At 42.6% G+C, this 25,668-nt stretch overlaps 1 protein-coding gene across 9 annotated transcripts in view; it reads right to left on the bottom strand.

The window, feature by feature from the left end:
- Tlr5 (toll like receptor 5) overlaps positions 1-6,030 on the bottom strand; it is a 57,151-nt gene extending 51,121 nt beyond the window's left edge. For all 9 annotated transcript variants that reach the window (XR_003582636.3, XR_011703960.1, XR_003582637.3 and 6 more), the window contains exon 1: positions 5,920-6,030. The gene's annotated coding sequence lies outside the window, so the exon portion shown is untranslated. The remainder of the gene's footprint in view (positions 1-5,919) is intronic.
- Between the last annotated feature and the right edge of the window lie 19,638 nt (positions 6,031-25,668).

Here is a 25,668-nt window from a genome sequence, read left to right as displayed (position 1 = left end):
AACTAGCCTCTTTTTAACCCCTGAACTCTGGCTTTCCTACAAGGGTGCCCTCTTGAAGCTTGCTTTCTTCCTTTCTTTTCTGAACCTCCTTGGTTGGTTGGTTTGTTTGTTTGTTAGCATCAGACAGCTCTGGCCCACTATTTCTTCTTAGGCTATCTTCTCTTGGCTTCCATGATTTCCCTTCTATCTTTCCACCATTCTATTTCTCACCAGTTCTTTTCCCATCTCCTACTCCCTTTAGCTTGGACATTTTGCCCTCCGGGGGTCTCTCAGCTGTAGGCTTCTTCCCTCAGTGACCACATTTTGCTCTCACAAATTGGACCATGCCCACTCCTTCCTCAAGATCTCTCTCTAGCCTTGACCTCTCCTGGTTTCAAAGGACATCCATCTGGATGTCCTCTTATACCAGACTCAACTAGGCCCCCAAATGATAAAATATTTTGCATTTTGAAAATCCTACAAGAGATAAAAACATTTTTTTTTTTTTGCATGGAACTCAGAGACAGATAAGTGGACTTCTCCTAGGCCAGGAATCTGATCCCTGTGGGACACTGCCCCTACCTGCAGTGTCCTTTACTCTTTTTATAGAATTAATTAATCACCAAATCCTACTCCCCCACCCCTTTCAAATGTCTGTAGATTTTTCCTTACTTTGGTATTTTCATCACCCCAGTGTTGTTTTTAGTCTTCCATTTCATACATGTTTATTGGAAAACCATCTCCTGGGAACAAAGCTAGCTGATGGTATGACACCCAGGATAAACCCTTGGCTGCCATCAAGGAGTTCACAGTCACCATCAGGAAGACAGCCATGTCACTGCAGCTACAGGAGGGTATGTTAATTGCTGTTGGAGGATGTGCCTGGGATGTTCTGGACCACTGAGGACTCATAGCCCTGCCCCAGGGGACCTGCACACACAGGGGCTACACACAAGGGGTCCCAAGGATCCAGTGTTAGTTAGGTAGGAACAGCAGTGCGCAGTCCTGGCAGAGGCTTCTAAGTAGCACGGTCAAAGGGCAAGAGAGAATCCAGGCTGGGGTGTTGCTTGGAGCTGGGGTGGCTCTGAAGACCAACTGTTTGTTCAAGGTGTGAGTTGAGCCTGCACAGGATATGTTGAGGCCAGATCAAAAAGAATCTAGAATTCCATTCTGAGGGCAGTAGAGGGTTTTGAGAACTACCACTGCATTAAACTCACACTCCTCAAGAGCTCTGGGAATGAGCTCCACCTAATTGATCCAATCTTAGATCTTCAATAACACATCTCACATCCTCTGCTCCAAGTAAGTGGGAGCTTTAATCTTCCCTCTATGTGGCTGGTGTTCAATCAAGGCTCATTTACCAAATGCCTCCTGTGTGCCAGATACTACCTTTGGCTCAGAGGATCCCCAGATGTGACACAGCTCTGCCTTGTAACAGGGACTCAGAGAGGCTGATTTGGCTAAAAGCAGTGGCTCTTTACTTCCTTCAGATGTCCTATAGGTAATGACAAACAGGATAAAGTTTGGCATCCCTGCCTGACTATGTATCCGTCTCCTTTATTACCTTCAATTTTGTGATCTGCTCAGCTCTGCACATTGGCATGATAATCATTTAAGGATGTTCATCTAAAAAAAAATAACGTAAGGTTTATTAGCCCTAAATTTACCTAACTTACCTCATCCTCCTTTAAGACTGGGGCAAGATTTGCAGCATCCTGTTTCAGAACCCTGGAGTAGTGCTCACAAGTCTTTAGCAGTTGCCCTACATCTTTCAGATCACCCCAGAATGAGACTCTTCCCTCCCCAAGCATAGGCAATCATCTCATGGAAAATAATTCTTCCTTCCAAGATCACAGGACTAATAGACATCCTGAGTGGCAAGTGGCAATTGTCACATGACCAGGACTTCCCTGGAGCTACTTCACAGAGTAAGAATTGACAAAACAAATCAACCAGACCACAGTTTGACTGAGATTGCTTATTTCTGCATACCCCTCACACATTCCCCCAGTTCTTCGTCTATTTAAATTTAAAGCTCCTGTCAACAACCAAAGACAGGGCTGAGATGCTGGATCTTGCTTTGCCTTTCCAAGATGGCCATATTGATTAAAGATCTCCTCCTGTTTTTCATTATTATCTTTTCTGTCTGGTTTTTGGGGCAAGTGGCTGAACCTCAGAGTTTGTTTGTTGGGACCTTCAAAATCAGATGTCTAGCCTAGGACTCCCTAAAAACCTCTGTGAGTGGGGCAAAGACCCCCTCAACTCCAGGATGGTAAGAGATTCAATAGGAGTCTATGCAAGGAGCAATGGGAGGACAAGGGAGAAGCTCTCCAGCTCTGTGAGAAATTTGGAGTCGGGGCCAGCCAGGGAAGCCTTCACTGCAGAAGGTAGCATTGGCATGCTTTAAAAATCTAGGGGAGCCCCTAGCAGAGCATCCTGCACACAGGAGAGCAAGCAAAAAGGGGAAAAAAGGGTAGGAAAAAATGGTGTGGTCAGTAGGTTGTGTGCCTGAAAAGAGTGACCAGAGCTGGAGTTCAGAGTGCAGCTTGTGGACAGCAAGTGCCTTTGCTTGTCCTGAGTTTCTTATTACTCTGTCTAGTCTTTGTGGTTTCTAAACTGAGCTCAAGACCAAATAGTTCCTGAAAGTCTTCTTTGCCTTTTCTAAGCATACCCGGGCTTTATCTTTGAACTAGAGGACGATACCACATAATTTTGTACTTAATTGCTCTCTAATTATCTCACAGGTGCTGGTTTTATCTTCCCATCTACACCTGGAGGCTTCAGAATAATAGAAACCATACTCCAAACTTGTGTTTGCCCCACAGAGCTGAATACGTCATAGGTCGTGGTTCACAAATTAGGGAACTATGAAGCCAGAACTTCAAACCACTCAAAGATTTGGAGAACTGACTGAAGATTCAGAGCTTCAGGCAGATTCAGAGATCTGCTTTCTGCATTCTTTTCCACAGTTGAGGGAGCCACATCAATGTTTATAACAGCACAGTTCACAATAGCTAAATTGTGGAATGGTTGTGGTGTGAACTAATAAATACAATCAATAAGAGTGTAAATTATAGATTATAGATTAGTAAAAAATATAGACTATAGACATAAGATTTTGATAAGTGAGATAAGACAATTATAAAGCAAGAACTGTCCATTTTGCTGCCTTCTATAAAACACTGTTACAAGAACTGTTTCTGAGAAACTGAAATGAAAGCTGTTTGTTTTCTTATAAAAATTGCTTTTCTTCACTTTGTACCCCACAAATTGTAACCTACTCAGGATGTAGCGGTGGTCATGGTGAGCTATATCCTGGGTTTGAATGACCTTGTGGGTCTACGTGACTTTGAAGTAGATTCTCTGCCCACCGACCCCTGCCCAAATTCAGGATGCGACTGTCCAGCACCTGCTTGAACCCAGGACTGTGGTCAACTGAACTGCAAAGCTAATGCTTTTTTTTTTTTGCTTCTGTTTATCGCTTGCTTGCTGACTGGAAAATTCCAGTCTTGCCTAGAGCTCACAGGTCCCACTTATTAATGTTTGAATTTCTATGATTGGCTAGCTTACATGACAATAAACAAGTCACTGAGTTGTGGATTTTGTGCTTATATTCTCTTTGGATGGACCAGGAAGATGCTGTCCACCCACAGAGCTTCAGTCTCTGTGGTGGGTGACAGCTCCTGGCCAGGTAAATAAAGCTCTCTTTTGATTTGAAATTCGGACTTAGAGTGCTTTCTGAGGCGTCTCCCCATAACAGAACCAATCCTTCAATAGACGAATGGATAAAGAAACTGTGGTATATATACACAATGGAATATTACTCAGCATTAAAAGAGAATAAAGTCATGACATTTGCAGATAAATGGATGGAGTTGGAGAATATCATGCTAAGGGAAGTAAGCCAATCCCAAAAAACCAAGGGCCGAATGTTCTCTCTGATAAGTGGATACTGATTCATAATGGGTGTGGTAGGGGGAGCATGGGAGGAATGGAGGAAATTTGGATAGGGCAAAGGGGAGGGAGGGGTAGGGAGAGGGCAAGGGGATAGGAAAAATGGTGGAATGAGATGGACATAATTACCCTAGGTACATGTAAGAAGACAACGAATGGTGTGACTCTTTCTTTGTGTACAACCAGAGAAATAAAAAATTGTGCTCCATGTGTGTAATACGAATTGAAATGCATTCTGCTGTCATGTATAACAAATTAGAACAAATAAATTAATTAATTTTAAAAAAGAATGAAACAAACACATCTGGAATCAGTAACTGGACATTCCAGGGTTTCCTTGCTATCCAAGTCTGTGAACAAATAGACCGATTCTGATTTCATCGCTGGGCAGTCACACTTCCAGATGTGTGGAAATCAACAAAGTAGTCTCTGTGATGCACATGCCTTCCCCAGGAGGTGTCTTCCCTCCTCAAACCAAACTGAAAACCCGACAGGATCGGCTTTGCATTCTGACAATGGAATCAGAAAGCTTCCTGCTCTGCTCAAAGAATAAATGTCCAAAGCAGTGATCCTGTGCCACTGTTTAGGATGGAAATAAGTGCCTGTTAGGATAATTAAGCCTGTGGGTACCATCACAATTTTGTTAAAATATAGACTGGTTTTGTACTGCTTGGTAATTAGCTTTGGCCTGGGCCCTTCCTCTGGGACACCTCTGGAACCTCTCCACAATGTGATAAGGGAAGGATTAGCATCTAGCCCCACAGAACTTTTTCCAGGGCTCTGCTCCAGGGCTTTCCTTCTGACTGGCTGTGCATGGCACTCTGGGAATTTCCTGGCCATTGTTTTCTTTCCCAGAGAAAAAGGTGAAATGAGTCAAAGTGTCCAGGAGATCTTGGATGGACTGTTCAGATCCTGAGTAAATGCAGAGAAAAGTGATCAAACTAAACTCATCTGGCAAGAGTCTGATTACGCCTGCTTGGCAGCTAGCATCATCAGATAACCAACCCCCTCTTCCAGGCACCGAGAAGCAGGACAGCATTACAAACACACTTGATGTCCAAACAAGGCATTGCATTGATTGGGTTATTGCGCAGCAACAGTATCTGAAGGTCAGTGGGGTCAAGCTGTTCAGAGTTGACTATATTGGACGGATGTGTCCCAAATACTAGGTATCCATATAGCTAACCCACACCTGGGAGAAAGCCACCATTATAGATTTCCACTGAATGAGGCCTCAAGTAGTGTTCTTGGAAGCATCTCACCCACAGGAGAGTCAATCAACCAAACCACAATGTGGTTCCAAACCCACCCCATAAAATGTCTTTTCAATTGTGGTTTTACAGACGCAGAGCCACTGGGCCATTATCATCACAGGCTGACATTTTTCTTTTTTCTTTTTTCCAACATAAAAAAGGTCAACAATTTTTACTGTGGAGTGTTTGCCAGGCTGCTCCACCTGGCACTATGGGGCAAGGTGTTTAAAGCCTTTTGTGGAGCATCTCAGTGACTTTCTGGGATCTCCATGGCCCTACTAGCAGTGGCTATGTGTCTTTCCTTTCCAAGAGGGCAAGGAGAAAGCTAACTCAGAACAAGTCACCTGCTCCTTCCACAGGGTGGGGACTAGGTTAAAAATGTAAAAGTCTGCCAAGAAAGAATGGCTCTGTTCCAAGGCAAGTATGAGAATGCCTTAGTTATACTGCCAAGGTTTCTTCCTGTCCTGCCTGTTGGGCACAGGGATCCACGTGTCACTCTCCCCTCCCCACCTTGGGTCAAGGGACCCCCACCTTCCTCAGCACCGCCATACTGAGAGTGCCATGCGGGTATGGGATGATCGCAGAGGGAAACGAGTTGGAAACTACCCAGGCCAGCTCCTGGGGGAGGCCGGAGGAGGGGCAGAGGCCCCCCGACAGCCAAAGGCGTCGGCTTTCCCACCCCGCGCGCAGGACTCGGGCCCCACTTTGGTCTCTTGCAGCTGCGGACGCTCACCTCCCGGGGTGAATCCCGGAGCGTGGCTAGCCTCGGCTCCCTCCTCCAGCCTCCGTTCGCTACTCCAGCCTCGGTTCCCTCCTCCAGCCTCGGTTCCCTCCTCCAGCCTCAGCTCGCTCCTCCCAGCAGCAATGCACGGGGCTTGGGAAGGCCCCACAGGTCCCGGGAGGCCCCGCCCACCACCAAGCCACGCCCACCGACCGCCCCGTCCCCTCTTGCTCTCTTGTTAAGTAGGAGACCTCGGGCTTCCGTGGCAGTGACCCTGGGGGATTGGACAAGGTGTCCACGTGTCGAGGGAAAACACAAAATGCTCCAAAGTTTGTGGCGCAGGGAACTGGCCGCTGTGAGTACCCTGCATCCAGGGGAAGGGCCGCCGAGAGGAGGCAGAGGTCCTGCAGGGGCCCTTGTAGATCCCAAATATGTCTGTCCACCGAGATCATCCAGGTCAGCACTGCCCCTTTTCTTTCCGTAGTACAGAGAAGCAAAACCCAACACTTCAGCAAACCCCTGAAGTGTTGTCCAAAGACCTGAAGTGTCCAAAGTCCTAGTGCCTTGCTCTTTCCGCTGCGCAACTTCAGGGCAAATTCTGATGATCTTCATGACAGGATCTGGTCAGCCCATGCTACCGTGTTTGTGAGCTGGGGTGATTTGAGGAAGGAAAGTTCTCATTTGGGAGAATGCAAGAGAGGACAGACCCTTTGTGTCCTATGAGTCTAGTGTTCCTCTGCCCTAACTTCTCTTTCCTTTTCCTGCCCTTCCTCTGCTGCTGGGATTTGTTGCACTTTCAGGAAAAGGGGTTTGTCAAAGGAAAGAAACGACTCCCTGGAGGCTGTCACAACCCAAAGTTTAGAAAGAGAAGTTGAATCAGAAAGCAGTGGAATGGCTTTCCGGGGTGAAATCCAGTTCAAGGACAGAAATGGCACTGTCTTGAGTAAGACTGGGGAAAGGGGGAACAGGTGGGGCAGACAGGACCCTCCCCTCTAACCTGTCTTTGGGAGCAGGGGTAATCACAGAGTGACTCCCATTCCCCATTCACTGCCTGGGGGATCCTGGTGATGTGATCAGCTCCATGGGAAAGATAGGTGTAAAACAAAGCCTGGCACTTAATTACAGAGTAAGGATCTCATTACAGAGTCTTCTCAGCTCCCCTCCTTGGCTGGCAGCTTGAAACTGAGTGACAAATTGCCTCAAGTAGCTCTCAAAGGGTTGCATGCAGAGAGGATGAAACTACTTCCTTCCTCCTCCTACCTGGTATGAGGAGCTGTGAGATGAAGAGGGTGCTTACATTCTGGTGATATGCAGGGCAGAGGAGCCAGGTCTATAAGGGCACCCAGAGAATAGTGAGAGCTGGGAGCCACAGCTGCCAGAACCTGACCTAAATGACACCTTGCTGGGCCAGTTGAGTGTTCCTGTTTTTGTCTGTGGAACCAAGGGCAAGATGGGGGAGAGTTTGTTACAGGCCACCATTTACTGCTTCATAGGAGAACACTGCCAGATCAGCGTGGCCAGGCTTATCATAGGAGTGCTGTGACTATGTGGGAGAGGGAAGAGCATTCTAGGAAGTGCTATGGCCTCCCAGGGTCACCCAAAGCCCTTGGCAAGTGAGGCACCTGGCTTTGGATACTGATTCCAGTTACTGGGCTCCAGAGACTCATGTCAGAATTGGAAGGACCCTTAGATCCTATCTACCTGGCATGTCTCATCTCATACGGTCTCTGGAGGAGATGACAACTTCCATCTGAATAGCCAGGACAGCTTAAGGTCTTCTCCTGTGTGACCCTGGAAGTGAGCTTCTGTTATCTTTCTTCTGTGGGTTCAGGGGAGGGAGCTGGTGACCACAGCTTTGCTTATCAGGGACAATAAGGGTTCTTGGTGTTTTCACCACTAAAATCCAGAGTTGTTCCCACATCAGCAGAGCACAATATAGTGCTCATGGGAAGATCCCACCCAGAGGTTCATGTCACTCTCCTGTTTTACACCTTCAGCAGCTTCCTTATGCACGGATAAAATCCAGATTTCAGATCAAAGCCTTATGATCTGGCCCCTGACAGTTTCCTCAACGTTTGTGTCCCCTCAACTCGAACTCCCAGCCCCCGCCTCACCAGCTGCCTTTTGCTTGCTTAGGATCTTGGCACATGTGGTTTCCATGGGCTGGAATGCTCTTTCCCCATGATTTTTCCTGGCTCACTCCTATCCAGTCTTTCACATCCCCTCTAGTGTCAAGGCTTCAAAGAGAAGTTCCCTAAACTTTCTACAGATGGTCCCTGATTTATGGTAGATCTTTTTGTGATTTTATTTTTCTTTTTTGAGTTCAGAATGGTCCACAGATGATTTGCATTCAGTAGAAGCCATACTTTGAGAATCGAATTTGTATGTTTTCCTGGATTATCCATATATGGTACAATGTTCTTTCACAGTGCTGGGCTATGGCAGGAAACCACAGCTCCCAGTCAGCCATGTGATCACAAGGGCAAACAACCAATAACCTACGGTGTTCTGTGTTCCTAAGCTCTGATGTTCAGTACATTGGAAGTATTAAATGCATTTCCCACTTATGATATTTCAATGTGTGATGGGTTTATTGGGACATAGCACCATTATAAGTCAGGGAGCATTTATGTATAAATTAGATCCCTCCTTGTAACCTGTTCTCTTTACAACTCTCACTTAGATTTATAACTTTGTATTGATGCATTTATGGCTCAAGGTCAGTCTCTTCTTCAAAGTTATAGATTTAATAGACTGTAAGCCTTATAAGGGAGGAGCCAAATTTGATTTGCTCACCTCAATTCTAGTATCTGATAAGTGTTTCCCAATACATATTTGTTAGGGAATGAATGATAACTAGCAATCTTCATTTTAAAGGATACAAATAAAACTCAATGAATTTGTGACATAAGCATCAGTAACTATTTCTATTCAAAAGTTACAAGCAAAACAAGATTCGGGAAAATACAAATATCAAGGTTTATTAGGTACTTCCCAAAGCAAAGCATTCATTCAATAATCATATATTAATCTTCCACTATATATCTTGTGCTTCTTGCCAGGAATACCAATCTGATTAAGATCTAACTTTCTCTATAAAGGAGCCTTCAGCCCATTGGGGGAGTTGACATATAAACAAATGGTTATTTGATAAATGTTACAGTGACATAGAGATCTAACTCTGCCTGGAAACCCTCATGTCTGGGACCAGGTACTGCAGATGCTATAGGCAAAAACTGATAATATGACTCAGGAGGCTGAAGCAGGAAGATTACAAGTTCAAGATCAGCTTCAGCAACTAAACCAGGCCCTCAGCTGCTTAGGGAAATAAAAATAACAAGGCAAAATAAAAAATAACAAGGCCTGGGGATGTAGCTCAGTGGTAAAGTGACCCTGGGTTTAATCTCTAGCATCAGAAACAAAAGATGATAATTTCCTCAGCTGGGCAGGGCAGAGGAAATTGGAAATCTGGGCATGGAAAGAATAAAGAAAGGTGGCTTGTTCTGGGAACTGCTGGTGGTTTGGAAAATGCACGGATCAAGAGGTAGGTAGGCAGAGGAGATCACAGGTCATTGTACATGTGCTGAGATGAGGAGTTCAGAGTTTGCTTTGGCTCCATGTGGGGGTTGGGGAGTCACTGGATTGTGCAAAGCAATGCAGAGGGACAAAATAGCTTCATATATGAATATTAGAAGTATGTGCCTAAGGGTGGTGAGCAGTATGAATGGAGTAGGGGAATGGTGGTTAGCATAACCCAGTGAGGAGGCTACTGCAATAGTCAAGCAAAGGCAATGAGTCTAAGCTAAAACAGAGGCATTCATCATTTCTCTCTGTATATATTTATTGATGCTTTTACTATGCTAGGTAGTAGGATAGACTATTAACCACTAACATCTATCAAGTGCTTATCACATTCCCTCCTGTTTTCTAAGCACTATACATGCATTAACTGATTTAATCCTCAGCACAATCTTATGAATCAGTACTATTATCACTCTTGTTTTACAAATGGGGAAACTAAAGGAGAAGAGGTTATATAACTGGCATAGACTTATGTAGCTAGTAAATGACAAGGCCAAGATTTGAACTCAGGCACTTAGACTCAAGAATCCATGATCTCAGCCACTATCTTTATATTGATACTGGGGGATGGTTGTGTCAGTCATGGTGTTAGGAAATACAGGGTTGGAGTGGACTTGGATGGATGAGTTCTGTTTGGAGAGACAAGAAAAGATCACTGTATGAATTTCAAGGTAGTAGTGAGAATCAGTGAATGGAGTGTCAATGGTTCCAGAAGTCAAGTATCAAAAGAAGTGACATTTTCTCATTAGATATGATAAATTGCAGGTGTGTGGTCAGAATTTTGAGGTGGTCCCCACGATTCATATGTTCTGGTACTCTCACCCTGTATCATACCCTTCCCTCAACTACCATGGACTAGTTACTCCCTCAGTTAGGCGATGCTATATAAGACCCCAGCTGAGCAGACTGTCTAGAAATTCACCTGCAGATTTTACAGAAGCAGACAGCCTTGCTGCGGATGGCACACAGAGGGGGGGCATGTGGGTAGCTGAGAGCAGGTACTGGTCACCAGTCAGCAAGAAAACAGGGACATCAGTTGAACAATTAACAAGGAACTGGATCATTTCACCTACAGACTCTGAAAAGAATGCAGCCCGGTGGGGTACCTGATTTCTGCCTTATGTCAACCTTGAGAGGAGAACCCAGATACCCAATGCCTGAATTCTTGACCCACAGAAAGTGTGAGATAACAAATGTGCGAGATAACAAATGCTTGTTGTTTTGAGCCACTAAATCTCTGGTATTCACTATCCAACAGTATAAAACAAATGCAGCAGGTGGCCAATGACCTAAGGGTTGAGAGGGCTGGTTATTGAGAGAAGCTTTCTGGGACCCTGCAGTCCCTCTGCCTGGACTGACTCCCTCCCTCATGTTACTGCCTGACAGATTTGGTCAACTCAATCATCCTAGGCTGCCCATAGCATGTTATTTCCACCACTGGCTGTACTTTCCACCTGGTGTCCAATTTGATCTTGTGCATTGCCTCAGCCAGGCCTTGGGGGCTGAGGAGGCAGGACTCTTACCACAGTTTCCTTATCTCCATATTTATGTTCTCAGCCCTTGACTCTGGTTATGACACTTGTCAAATGCTCAATAATGCTGGCTTTATGCCCACTACAACCAAGCTTTGGGGATATAGGGAGTGGACTTCCTCTGTGGCATCTTTGGGCTTATGGAGTTCTGTGGTGCCACTGTCCTTTTAGGTAATTAGAAAACCCTAGAAAGCCCCATGGGTGACTGTCGTTGTCCGTTCTCCAGGGCCAGGTGGCTACATACCATTGAAAAGGAGCCCAAGGAGAGGGCACCTGAGATGGCCCCATCTAGGGACAGTCTTGGAGATCCCAGGAGTGAAATGTTTCCCATAGCCTCTTGGTCTGGTATTTTATAGCTCTTCAGGATGTCAATTATTTGAGGGCATGAAACAGTCAAAGGACTCAGAGATATGATAAAACCTGTGTAATTCGAGTTTTATTACTAAACTGCCAAGGAAGTTCACCTTTGCCCAACACTTTAGGTTAGGAAGGACAATTGCTTACCTTCTGCTAAGGTGAATCAAATTTATCCATTCGTTCAGTGCTAGATTTCAGACTTCTGTCCTTTTGGATCTTTGAATCTTAATTGTCTTTTTCTTCTGCTTCTCTCCTCCTCCTCTTCCTCCACTCCTCCTCCTCCTTCTTCTCCTTTTCTTTTTCCTTCCCTCCACCTATGTCAAAACAAAGTCCTTCATTTCCGGGAGTTTGGTGCAGGCACACCTGCGTGACCAGAGGCATTCTTTGGTCTGCCTCCTCCCCTTTGATTCTAGGTACACTCTGGCTCTTTCTTCCTGGACATTTCTGTTTCCATTCTCCTTACCCCACCCGCTCCAAAGATGTAGTCAAGGTGGACCACCTTTCACCTTGTCAATGAATGCCTAGCAGTTGTAATAATGGAAGTTCAGCTCCAGGGCTCACCTATCAGTTTTGGGCACAGCTGCAGGACTGCTAAGATGGCATCGTAAGGTTGTGCATTCTTTAGACTTTCCAGGCATCCAGGGTTGTGAGCCAGAGGGAGGCGTGTGTTGGCAGGGAGTGCAGGCACTTTTCTTCTAGCAAGGTTTAATTGTGCTTCTGGTAACTCCAATAATGAGAAACAGAGGTGTTCTCCTTTTACTTCCTCTTCTCTTCATGTCAGGAACATGAATTATTCTTTTCTTTATCTTGAACTTTGGTATACTTGCTCTTCATTTGTGTTGGACATGTCTCTGAAAATACTGAGGGAGGCCTAGTGAGACCCCTGAAACACACACCGCCAACACTCATGTTCCCGTCAAGGAGCAGTAATAAGATGAAAACATGGCTCCCTGCAGGCAAAGGCAGAGTCTGGAAAACATAATTGGAGTGCAGGTGGGCCCTGGCAGGGTGTTGGAAGGAGCCTCCCCCTTAGATCAGACTCAGAAGCCTTATGGTGGGGATAATCTGCCCACCATGACCAGTGACCTCCTGGCTGTGCACCCTCTCATTTACTGTGACTAATGGGGACATGGTGGGAGAAGGGGGTGGAAACAGACTTGATGACCCTCACTTCACTCACACTTGACTCTCTTCTCAATAATCAAATTGCAAAATAAACTTAGGTGTTATTGCAATTTGGGTTCCTCAAAACACACACTGTGGGAATTGGGAATTGTTTTTTTTTTTCTTTTTTTTTTTTTTTTTTTTTTTAGATATTTGGCCTAGAAACAGTCTAACTCCATTGCTGGCCACTTGGCCACTTCTACCAAGCTGTCTCCTCTCTTGTTTTTTTTTTTTTTTTTTTTTTTTGTGACACAATAGTTACTTCTGACCTTTTCATTACAGCTCCTCATGAGACTCAGAAACCTTTTCTGTTTTTTTTGTGCTGCTGGGGATTGAACTCATGGCCTTGTGCATGTAAGGCAAGCACTCTACCAACTGAGCTATATCCCCAGTCCCAGAAATCTTATTCTCTCTCTTCAGATCTCTCTCTCTCTCTCTCTCTCTCTCTCGATTAGGAATTGAACCCAGAGTGCTTTTCCAGTGAACTACACCACCAGCCCTTTTTATTTTGAGACAGGGTCTTGCTGAGTTGCTGGCCTTGAACTTGCAACCTTCCTGACTCCGCCTCCTGAATCTCTGGGATTCTAGGTGTGTGACACTGTGGTTGGCTCTCCAGTTTTTAAGCTCCACTCCCACCTCTGTGACCAGGTGGTCCCTGTCTTGAAGTCTTGCAGATGGGCCTTGTTGACGCTACCTGGAATGAATGCTTCACCTCCCACAGTTAACAGATCCAGAGGATGATCTGAACTTCCTCTGAGGTTTCTCTTATGCCACTTCTTTATCTCTTGTCTCATCAGTGCTGCTCTGATCCAAGTCCTCCTCTCTTCGTTCACCCATTTATCATCTGTTGCTTGAATCCCCACTCAATGGCAATGTGAGTTTGAGACCCTATTAGATCTGCATTCCAAGCCCAGATTCTCTTACTTCTGAACCTTGTGACCTTGGGTGAGATTTTTAATCTCTCTAAACCTTAGCTTTAGATCTATAAAATGGAATGAATAATGTCTACCTTCTCAGGCTATCACTAGGATTAAACTAATACCACACATGTGCATTAGTCAGAGATCTCCAGAGAAACAGTAAGAAGAGATAGATAGATAGATAGATAGATAGATAGATAGATAGATAGATAGATAGGGATTTATTAGGGAAATAGGCTAATTAATGCTGGTAAATTCCACAATGCACCATATGCAGGCTAGAAAACCAGGGAAACTAGTAGTATGGCATAGCCCAAGATCAAATGCCTAGGAGCCATGGAGCAGATGGTCTAACTTCCTGCCCAAGTCCAAAGGCCTGAGAACTGATGTAAGTACTGGAGTTCAAGGGGCCAAAAACCCTGGAATTCTGATATCCAAGGAGAGGAGAATATGTGTGTCCCAGCTGCAGGAGAGATGGGGAAGTCGGGAGGGAAAGAGAAAGAGAAATTGCCTTTCTTTTAAAATTTTTGTTTTGAGTCTTCAGCCAATTGGATGGTGCTCATCTACATTAGGTGAAGATAGATTTTCCTATTCAATCCACTAATTTAAATGCCATTCTCTTCCCTACATATCCTTATGGATATACCTAGAAATAATGCTTTGCCAGTTATATATCCCTTAATCCAGTCAAATTGACACCTGAGATTAACCATCTCGGTATGTAGAACATCTAGCAGAGGTCTGCATATATATCTCCTAGCCCCATCTTCCCTCACCGAGATGGTGCTGACCTTCTAACTGGTCTCTTCAGTGTCTCTCTGCTTGTCTTCAACTCCTTCCCCATGAGCAGTCAGAGTGACCTTTTAAAGCATAATTCAGATCATGTTATCCCTCTATTCAAAGCCTTCCAATGGCTTCAACTAGACTGTGGGATACAATAAAAACTCCTTTGCACAGCACACAGAGCCCTATGCAGATAGTTCCTGCTTTCTCCAAGCTCACCTCCTGCTCCTCTCCCCACCCCCATTGGGCTCCAGCCACACTGGAGATCTTTCTGTTCCAGCCTTTGTCTCTGCAGGATCCTGTGCCCAGATCCCCCCACCCCCCCACCCCAGGGCAGCTCCTTCTCACCCTCAGGCCCCAGCTCAAACCCTAACTCCCCAGGGAGTCCTGTCCTACCCACTTATCTAAAGCACAGTCCTTTGCTTTCCTCCTCTGGCCTTATTTTCTGATCAGTACCTTATTTATTCCCCTTTCCTGCCCCTTATCACTATCTGAAATTAACTATGTATTCCTGGGTTTACTTGTTGGGCACATGTTTTTCCCACTCCGTCTTTAAACTCCTTGTCCATTGTGTTTGGCCCACAGTTGGCCCATGGTTGGTGTTCAATAATAATTTGTTGAGTACATTAATACTCACCAAGGTTGGATGAGTGGGACCTTTCACACCTCGATCATTGGCCTCTTACCTGGCTCTAGTCCAACTCTGAAGCAGTCAGTCAAACTTGCTTTTCTTCTTTTAAAATATTTTATTAGTTGTGGATGGACCTTTATTTATTTCCATTGTTCTTAGCATTTTTATTTTTGCAAGCATTAGTTCTTTGGGGGATTTTAGATATCTTAATAATCTAGTGAACCATCCGCATAGAAAAATACCCCTAAATTTAGGCTTCATGATCCTGGCAACTTCTTTTTTTAATAATTAATTATTTTTATTTATATATGACAGCTGAATGCATTACATTTCTTATTACACATATAGAGTACAATTTTTCATATCTCTGGTTGTATACAAAGTATATTCACACCAGTTTGTGTCTTCATACATGTCTTTGGTTAATAATGTCCATCACATTCCACCATCATTTATAACCTCCTGCCCCGTTCCTTACCCTCCCACCCCTCTGCACTAGATAGAGTTCGTCTAATCCTCCCAGGCTCCCTCTCCATACCGCACTATGAATCAGCCTCCTTATATCAGAAAAAAAAACATTTGACATTTGGTTTTTGGGGATTGGCTAACTTAGCATTATCTTCTCTAACTTCATCCATTTACCTTCAAATGCCATGATTTTATTCTCTTTTATTGCTGAGTATATTCCATTGTATATGTAAGCCACATATTTTTATCCATTCATCATTGAAGGGCATCTAGGTTGGTTCCACAGTTTAGCTATATTGTGAATTGTGCCGCTATAAAACACTGATGGTGGCTGTGTCCCTGTAGTATGCTGTTTTTAAGTCCTTTGAGTATAGACCGAGGAGAGGGATAACTGGGTCAAATGGTGGTTCCAATCCCAATTTTCCAAGGAATCGCCATACTGCTTTCCATATTGGCTGCACCAATTTGCAGAGTTACCAGCAGTGTATGAGTGTACCTTTTCCCTGCTCCTCACCAACACTTATTGTTGTTTGTCTTCATATTAGCTGCCATTCTGACTGGAGTGAGATGAAATCTTAGAGTGGTTTTGATTTGCATTTCTCTAATTGCTAGAGATGATGAGCATTTTTTCATATATTTGTTAATTGATTGTATATCCTCTTCTGAGAGTGTCTGTTCATGTCTTTGGCCCATTTATTAATTGGGTTATTTGTTTTTTGGTGTTTAACCTTTTGAGTTCTTTAATCTCTAGAGTTTAGTGCTCCATCTGATGTGTGAACCTTTATTTATTTATATGTGGTGCTGAGAATCAAACCCAGTGTCTCACACATGCTAGGCAAGCACTCTACCACTAAGCCACAACCCCAGCCCCTCAAACTTTCTTAAAACCTTCTGTCTTCATGTCACTTCTCATGGATAATGTCCCATTGTCCATTGCATCTAAAATTACTCTCTTTTTTATTTTATCTAAAATAACTTGTTTCTCCATTTCAAAGTCGACATCTGTTTACTGTAGAGAGATTACAAAATTCAGTAAAGAAAGAAAGGGAAAGAAATCACCCACAGTTATTCCATCTAGTTATAAGCATTGCTAACTTCTCTCTGAGATTCTTTCCAAGCTACTTGCTATGAATATTTTAGATGCAATCATCATGTTGTTAAGAAATGATTCTTTTCTGATTATAAAAGCATACATTCAACTGTAGAGTATTATAGGAAATGAAAATGTAAAGCAAAAAATTTACCCAGATTCCTCTACATTCTTGCTTTCTCTTTGTTCGGACACAGGTTCTGATACAGTCCATACTTGGCATACTATCCATCAGAAATGTACCCAAATTTATTTCACTCTTTCTGCCCTAGCTCTCCTTCCTGGATAGCAAGCTATAGCAGGCAGTACCATGTTGGCTCTTAAAACAGATTATGGTGCCAGAATTCCTTGGTGTGATTGCCAAGTTATGCTGCTTACTAGCTGTAGGACTTTGGATGAGTTACTTAGCCTCTCTGGGCCTCAGTTTCCTCATCTGTTAAGTGGGAAGAATAGTACTAACCTCACAGAGTTTGTAGCACTCCTTATGTTGCAGTGTCTAGCACTTCAGAAGTGTTAGCTATTATTACCCTTCTATTTCTTTCCATGCCACTTCATTTTGTATCCCCCACTCAGTAAACTAAAGCCAGACAGTTGGAAAAATTAGCAATTGAATTGTCACCATGCACCTAAGGCTTATCAAGGTAAATGTCTATTATAAAGAAGTGTTTCCTCATGACAGCAGAAGATACTGTTACTTGGAAAATAAGATTCATTTTTATCTTGCTTTCTCATACTCTCTCAAGTTCTCTTTATATGACATAGATGCACTTTGTATTGCTGTCAATATCACACTACATATATTACTTTTAAAGAAGAGTTAACGTAAGACTACTCACTTGTCTTGGTGATAATATGAATAGAGCTTGATAACATATTTCCTTTATGGTATTTTATTACTTTAAAAAAAAGGGAGCTGGGGGTGTAACTCAGTGGTAAAGCATACACAAGGGTCTGAGTTCAATCCTGAGTACTTAAAAGAAAGAGTCAAAGCCAAAAATTTTATGCCACTGAAGAGATGTAGAAGAATCATGATTCAAGCTCATCATTATTATTATGTGGCTGTATTTAACATCTTTTTTAAAACAGAAAGCAGGAAAGAAAGATTGTTTAGTAAATCTCCTGGCATAGCCTTCTCCCTTCTACCATGTTGATTGTGTGCTATTGTTTGTAACTGCTGGAACAGAACTACAGCAGTTATTGTTTTCCTTGTCTGTCAAGCATGGCAAGAGATACCACTGCAATTATGGAGTGATGCATCTGGCTCAAAGCCACACCCCCTGGTGCTGGGAAAGATGCTTTAGCAGAAGTGAACATAGGGAGGTGACTGCATGGCCAAGCTTTGCTCCGGGTAGACACATAATTAGATTGGATTACTAAGATTGGGATGTAAATCCAGCAAGAAAGAATCTGAAAATACTTTTAGATGTACTTTCACCAGTCTTGTGTTTTAAATTTATCTCTTGGTTGAATGGAACATATGTTCATGTAATTTTTTTCCCACAAAAGTTATTTTTTTCCATGCCCATTTATAAGAACATTTTAATGCTGTCTCTACATATCACAATTTGTCTGGGAATCATATTATTGAAACTTTACTTTCTTCACTCAATACTGTCTTGATAGGACCCTCCCCCTGCCTCAATATCTAGCATCACTGAGAAGTAGGCAACATAAAATCTGTTCCTTCGTTTATAATGAAAATAAAATTTTCTTTATGTAGATGCTCCTGGGACTTTCTTGCAGTTCTTTATAATTAAAAATAATTTTAAAAAGGGTTTCTAGAAATGAATTAACTCATTGATTTTTTTCCTGAAATTCAGACCATGCCATTATTCTTCTTACTCAGGTTTATTATCAGTTATATAATATGTTCTTTAATTACATCTTTGATTATTTCTTCTATTTGTTGTAAGGCCTTCTTTAGGAACACTGATAATTCCTATGTTGGATCACATGGGAATGTCGTACCATTCTCTTTCATCTCTGCTGCTTGGGAAACAAAATTCAATGTTGTCATGCGTTCTCACTCACACGGTCTCTAGCTCTCTTGACATCTGCCTGCACACCTGCTATTGTCTTTCTCAGAGTTTCCATGTATTTGTTCTTTTCCTTTACTTTCTAGAGTGTGTTTTGAATTTGTCCCCTGCATAATGGTTTACAGAGCATGGTTAATTCTGCTTTGTACATTCCCAACCTATCACTACAAAACATTATTAAGTAAAACATGTGAAAGAATAATACATATGCTAGCATGGTGGTGCACACCTATAATCCCAGTGACTCAGGAGGCTGAGGCAGGAGTGTTGCTAGTTCAAAGCCAACCTCAGCAACTTAGCAAGGTTCTAAGCAGCTTATCAAAGCCCTGTTTCAAAACAAAACAAAACAAAATTAAAAGGGCTGAGGATGTGGCTCAGTGTTTAAGTGCCCCTGGGTTCAACCCCTAGTACCAAACAAACAAACAAAAAAGCCTCTTTAAAGTACAGATGCTCTTCTTTATAACCTCAATATCTTGATTACATCAAAGAAATTTAATAATTCCTTAATATCTGAATTCAGTTCACATTCAGACTTCCTTAATGGTTGCCAAAATGCCTTCCTACCCCCCACTCCAAGCCAGTATACAAGGAAGTATCCCAGTGACCTTTGGTTGTTTTGCCTCCGGTCTCTTCATAGAGAGTACCTGCTCCTGCCACCACCACACCCCATCTATGTTATTAATTCTAGACTGTCCCACTTCCTGGATTAGTCTGATCATTTCCTCTTGGTGCACTTACCTTGTTCCTTCATCCCTGCATTTTCTACAAAGTGGAAGCCCCATAATGAATTTAATTCATGTTACTGCATGGATCAGTAGTTCATAATTTTAATAGATGAATCATATTCCAGTGGGTGAATGCACCACTGTTTGTTTAGTCATTCTCCAGCTGAGGGACATTTGGATTATTTGTGGTTGTTGGTGGTAAGGGATAAAGCCGTTCAAATATTCACCTACAGGTTTTTTGGAAGCATAGGTTTTTATTTCACTTAGCTAATAAATGCCTACGAGTGGGCTGCTGGATTGTAATTTAGTGAATGTTTAGCTTTATATGTAATTACTAAATTGTTTTCCCAAACTTACTGGGTAGTAGTCTCTCCAAGAGCTCTGATTGTCCCACATCTCCCTGTGTACATGGACTGGGCAGTCTGATTTACCCTCTCTAATCTATAAGTAGTGTTTCCACATGGCAGTTTTTTTTTAAAAAAGTCACATTTGTTTTTTAAAAAATATGTTTTAGTTGTAGATGGATACAATACCTTCATTTTATTTATTTTTATGTGGGGCTGAGGATTGAATCCAGTGCCTTCCACATGCGAGGTGAGCACTCTACCACTGAGCTACAACCCAGTCCCAACACATGGCAGTTTTAATTGGCCTATTCTTAATTAGATCAGTGATACTGAACATATTTTCATATGCTTATTTGCTATCTGTGTATTTTCTTTAATAAACTGTTCAAATATTTTGCCTGGTTTTTAATTATATTTTTTTCTTATTTTTGAATTTTGAGAGTTACTTATATATTGTGGATCAAAGGTCTTTGTCAGATAGGATATTTCAAATATTTTCTCCAAGTCTATGACTTGTGATTTCGATTTATTATTAACAGTATCATTTGCACAGTGAAAATGTTTAATAACAGTGAAGTCCATTTTGTAAATATTTTTCTTATAGAGATTGTTATTGTGTCGTATCCAAGCACTCTTGCCCTAACACAGATTGTTATTTTTTTTGTGTTGTAGCTAAGCATTCTTGCCCTAACAAGGTCACAAAGATTTTCTCTAATGTTTTCCTCCAAAATTCTTATAGTTTTACCTTTTACATTTATGCCTACATTTTCAGATGAAATTGGTCTAAGATATGAGGAATAGGCAAAGTTTGCATAGAGTCATTACAACACAATTTGTTAAAAAGATCTTGCTTTCTGTCTTCACACCTTTGAAAAAGATAATTAATTTATCATGTATTCAAGGCCCTATTTTGGAACTCGGATCCACTGATGTATGTACCTCTTCACAAATGACATACTTTCTCCATCACTGATTTAAAAGAAGCCTTGAAATCAGGTAGTGTTAGTCCACCAACGTTGCTTTTGTGTTTCAAAATTGTTTGGCTGTTTTGTTTCTTTACCTTTCTATGTACATTTTAGAATCAATTTGTCAATATCTACCATATATACTATTAGGATTTAGATTGAAATTGCATTGAATCTATAAATCAGCTTGAGAAGAATTGCCATCTTAATAACATTGAATTTTACAGTTCATAAATGTGCGATATATCTTCATTTATTTAGGTCCTTTAAAAATTCTTTCATAATAATATAAAAATTTCAGTATGTATTTTTACATATATTTTGCTAGATGTATTTTTAAACATATTTTACCCCACTGAGGATAGAATCCAGGGCTATTCTACCACTGAGCTACATCTCCAGCCCTTTTTATATTTCATTTTGAGATAGGGTCTCACTAACTTGCCAAAGCTGGCCTCAAACTTGCCATTTTTCTGCCTCGGACTCCTGAGTTGCTAGGATTACAGGTGTGTGCCACCACACCCAGATCTCTCATCCTTCCTCCCTCCCTCCCTCCCTTTCTTTTCTTGATACTATTGTAAATGGTAGTTTAATTTTTTTAAAAAAATTTCCATTGTTCATTGCTAATATACAGAAATAATATTGATCTTTGTGTATTTACCTTATATTCTGTATTCTGCAACCTTGGTGAACTGTTGTTTAAATAAAGACAATTATGTATCTTTAAGAAAAAGAAAAACAAAGTAGAAAGTAGAAGCAGGTTTGAAGGTGTGGTTACATTCTGCGCAAATATTTTTGGCAAGAATATTTGTGTTAATCAGCTTATTGTCACTGTGACCAAGAGACTAAAAGATCCGATAAGAACAACTTAGAGGAGGAAAGTTTATTTTGGCTCATAGTCTTAGAGGTTCAGTCCATGGTTGGCTGACTCCATAGTTCTGGGCCGCAGATGAGTGAGACAGAGCATTATGGTGGAAGGGCCTGGAGGAGGAAAGCTGTTCAGTTCATGGCAGCCAGGAAGTAGGTGGGGGAGAGATAGAGAGAGAGAGGAGAAAGAGAGAGGTGGGGGGACTGGTTGGTTAAGGTGCTAGGTACACAATATAAACCCCAAAGGCATGACCCCAGTGACCTACTTCTCCCAGCCACATCCTACCTGCCTACAGTTACCACCCAGTTAATTCATTTGGTGGCTTAACTCACTGATTAGGTTACAGTCTCATAGTCTAATCACTTCACCTCTGAACATTCTTGCATTGTCTCACACATGAGCTTTTGGAGTACAACTGCTCTCCAAACTGTAGCAATACTTCATAGTGATGCTATATTCTTTGTATTGCCCCCCCCATTCCAATATCAGTGATATTAAGTTTGATCACCTGGTGAAGGTAGTAACTGTTGGGCCTTTTATTGTAAAAGCTCTATTTTCCCCCTTGAGATTAACAGATGATCTTTGCGGAGATATTTGCTACTAATGTGAATTTTAAATCTGCTACTGCATGCTTATTTTTTTTCTTACCTTCCTTTATGTACAATAATATCTGCTGTCTTTTCATCACAGATCATTTCCCCTTTTGCTCTGCATTATGCAGGCCCTCTCTTTTTGCCTCCTTGAGAGAATGCCAAGTCCTGATCTCAATTTTCCCTTTGGTTTTGGTAGAAAATCACTTCCAGAGATCTGAAGGCTAAGTCTTCCACATGATGTCTCCTTGCATGACAGCATGTTTTCCCTGGGCCTGCCTTGAGTTTGGGTGTACTCCTCAGAGCCCCAGGGATTCTCCCACATCTGGTGTATGTCTACAGATGGCCATGTCGTTCACTGTGTGTTCCTTTACTTGCCAAATTCCCTTTCCAGATCCATCTTTGGACAACAAGTCAGAGAGCAGAGTCCCTGGCCCAGTCCCCACGTCTAGCAGTGGCACTCTCCTCCATCCCTTGGTCTGAAAGGATCTCTTCTGCAGTCCCTCGGCCTGCTTGTCTGATATTCCCAAATACAGAATCTATAGAGTTCACCAGTACCAGTCCTTCCTGATGTGTCTTCCTGTTCTCCCAGCTCTCACTGACTGCCTTCCTATGTTTAGAGGTTGATGGAGAAAGAGAGAAGCACTATCAAGGGAGAGTGCTTTGCCTCCTTCTGGAAGAAGCTGCTCTGCTTTCTGCCTGTGCAGTTTTCTGGTCAATACAGATTTTGAGATTTGGAATCAGGTCAGGCCATAGGGGAAGGGGTGAGAGTCCTTCTGTTGAAGCATATATTCTCACATCTGCCTCGGATTGGCCTTCTCCATCCAGGTCTACAAACTCTGTTCTAGTGAGTGGCCACCCTCCTCCATCTTCATCAATATTGCAGGAACGTTCTGTCAGCAGCTGACACCCAGGTTAACCTGGATTACTTCTGTCTGACTGCGAAGGCCCCGGAGAAGTCCAGTTCTATTTCATGTCCATTCTGTTTCCACCACTCCTGGGCCCTTTCCAGGATAACATCGTGGCTATATTTCAAACACCAGGTTTATCCTTACTTTCATTCAGTTTGTCCTTTTGCCCTGGGAGCTCCTTTCTTCTACCAATCTACATCCTCCAAGTGTCCCTCACCTCCTCTGTGAGTGTTGGGTTCATGACAGGATCCTCTTCCTTCAGAATAATGAGTGTCTGAAGCATAGCTTTTGGCCCCCCGCTCTAGGTCCACTTTGTCTCTACTTCATGCTCAGTTTTGTCTGTTGAGCCGACCTAAAGCTTTCTGGGGATGAGGATCTTCTCTTCAAGGTCTCTTAGCATTTCCAGAGCACGTGGGAGGGTTCAACTCCAAAGGATTGAGTGTTTGTGCATGTGACTTATGGAGGGGTCCTCTAGGAGAGAAGGCAGCAAGGGACTCACTGAACTTGAGATGGGATGGGGTTCCTGAACTCCAGTGATGCTCATTCCATGACCAGCCAGCTGTGCCCCCTATAGTCAACACTTGCATTAGGTTCCTCAAATTACCTGTCCAAGTGCCCTGACACACATTCTCAGGCTCACAGCTCTTAGGTTAGGCAAGTCTTGACTTCGTAAAGGTTTGATTTGGTTATCTGTAAAGTAAAAAGAGAAATGCCCTCCTCCCAAGGTTAATGTGAGTATTAAATGTATTGATATGTGTGAAAATCTGTTTTGACACATATGAACCTCTTGGAAGTACTTGACTCTAAATCTATAGTACTGACTCTTAGTCTATCCTACAATTAGCTACATAAACCGCTCATATAACTCCCCCATTTAAAAAATCTCCTCCTTTTTCCATCTTTTGTTCTCCCTATTCTTTTAATTTCTTATTTTTTGGGGGGTTATTTCAGACACTCTGTACTGCTGAATTGAAATGGCATATTTTTCTGGCTCCCATACTCTGTTTCCTTGATGTTCTGAATCGTTGGGGTATATTAAGAATTCTAATCTTTTCGTATTTTCTGCTCCGGAGTGTCTTCCTGTCAACAGTCCTCGCCTTTGTCCTCATTTATTCATTCATCCACCCATTGACTCATTCATTCATTTGGTCATTCACTGACTCATCAATCCATCCATCCATCCAAACACTCACTGGTTTATGTTTGGTAACTTTGTAAGTGAAAATGAACAGCTTAGAATGGGTTAGCGTGCCTCATGTGCATGCCTATGTGTGAGTGCATGTAATTATAGCCACCTATGTGTCAAAGTTCAATGTGAAATGGAAAAAAGAAGATAAAGGAGAGTGAGCATAGTTTTAGTGGGCACTCTTACTTGGCAATAAAAGACATGATTTCTATTACAAAAATACACTCTTATTATATGGAAATTGTATTCATGGTTCCTTCTCATAATATCAGGGGAATTCCCACTCAATTCCCTCAAACTTTGCTAAACCCACCATGGTTCCTAGTCCCCTCATATCCCTTGGGTTCACTGAGAGGGAACACAGGTGCTGGGGATGTTGGGTCACAGCCAGGTGGAAGCAGATGAAAGACTGTTGGCTTCTCAAATAATGACACCGGTTATCTACTTAACGTGGAGAATAATCATTTGGGTTGTGATTTAATTGGAGAGTTTGGTGGAGAAGGTTAGAAAGAGAAAACATTCTTAGCCATGATGGTTTAGGTACAGAGGATGAGACTGAGAGGAAACACTATAAAACACCATATCCTTGGAGGGACGGTGAGCCCATGCTGGATGAACAAGGCACCCAAAGATTTTTCATTCACAGTCCACAGATTTAGACCAGTTCAGTTGCTGATTGAGCTCAGCTGCTGATTAGAGGTAAAAAGAGGGAGGTGGTTGACACAGCCATGGAGCTCTAGGTGTCAGGTGGCTTTAGGACACAGAAGTTGCATATAAGAAATATAGACAATTTCATTATGCATCCCTCAAGGAATGAGGGATGAGCAGAGAAAATTTCCCTGTGGATGTAAACTTAGCACGTTCTTTCTTATTGCTCATAGTCCTTTCAGATCATTAGCTCTGGATTCACAAGCTCACCTAGGTCTCCTTGGACCCCTTCTTATCTGGATGGACCCAGGACCTGTCAAGTGGCAGCTAGTCCCCAGTTCTAATGTCTCAGAGGCCAGCCATGAGAAGATAATTCCCAATGATCTGAATGTTCCCATGTTGAAACCTAATCATCAAGGCAATAGTCCTAACAACTGGAGCCTTAGGAAAGTAAATAGGTCAGGGGGCTTAGAATAGGATTAGTGCCCTTTTGAACAGGCATGGGGGAACCCGTTTGCCTTTCTGCCACATAATGATGCTGAAAGAAGGCACCATTTATGAAGAATGGGTCCTCACTAAACAATCTGCAGGCACCTTGATCTTGGATTTCCCAGCTTCCAGAACTGTAAGCAATAAATTTCTATTGTTTATAAATTATCCAATCTCAGGTATTTTGGCACAGTAGTCTAAATAGACTAGGACAGAATCTCTTTTCCATTGGCGGGGGAGTAAAGACCATGTCAATAGAGATTAAGAGTTACCTATAGAGTGTCCAGACATTTTCCTGTGGGTGGTCCTTACTATGGTCTATTGAATCTTGGGCTTTCTCTCTTGGGAGTCCCTTACTGACCGCGAGGACAGACATCTTCCTTGGTCTATTGGTTGCTGTGGCAGGATGAGTTCTGATACCCAGGGGTTGCCACCTGGGAGCCACTTGGGCTATGGGGCTAAGCCAAGT

This window comes from Marmota flaviventris, chromosome 12, assembly GCF_047511675.1.
Source record: "Marmota flaviventris isolate mMarFla1 chromosome 12, mMarFla1.hap1, whole genome shotgun sequence".
NCBI classification, from domain to species: domain Eukaryota; kingdom Metazoa; phylum Chordata; class Mammalia; order Rodentia; family Sciuridae; genus Marmota; species Marmota flaviventris.
This window is presented reverse-complemented; position numbering and strand designations above follow the sequence as displayed.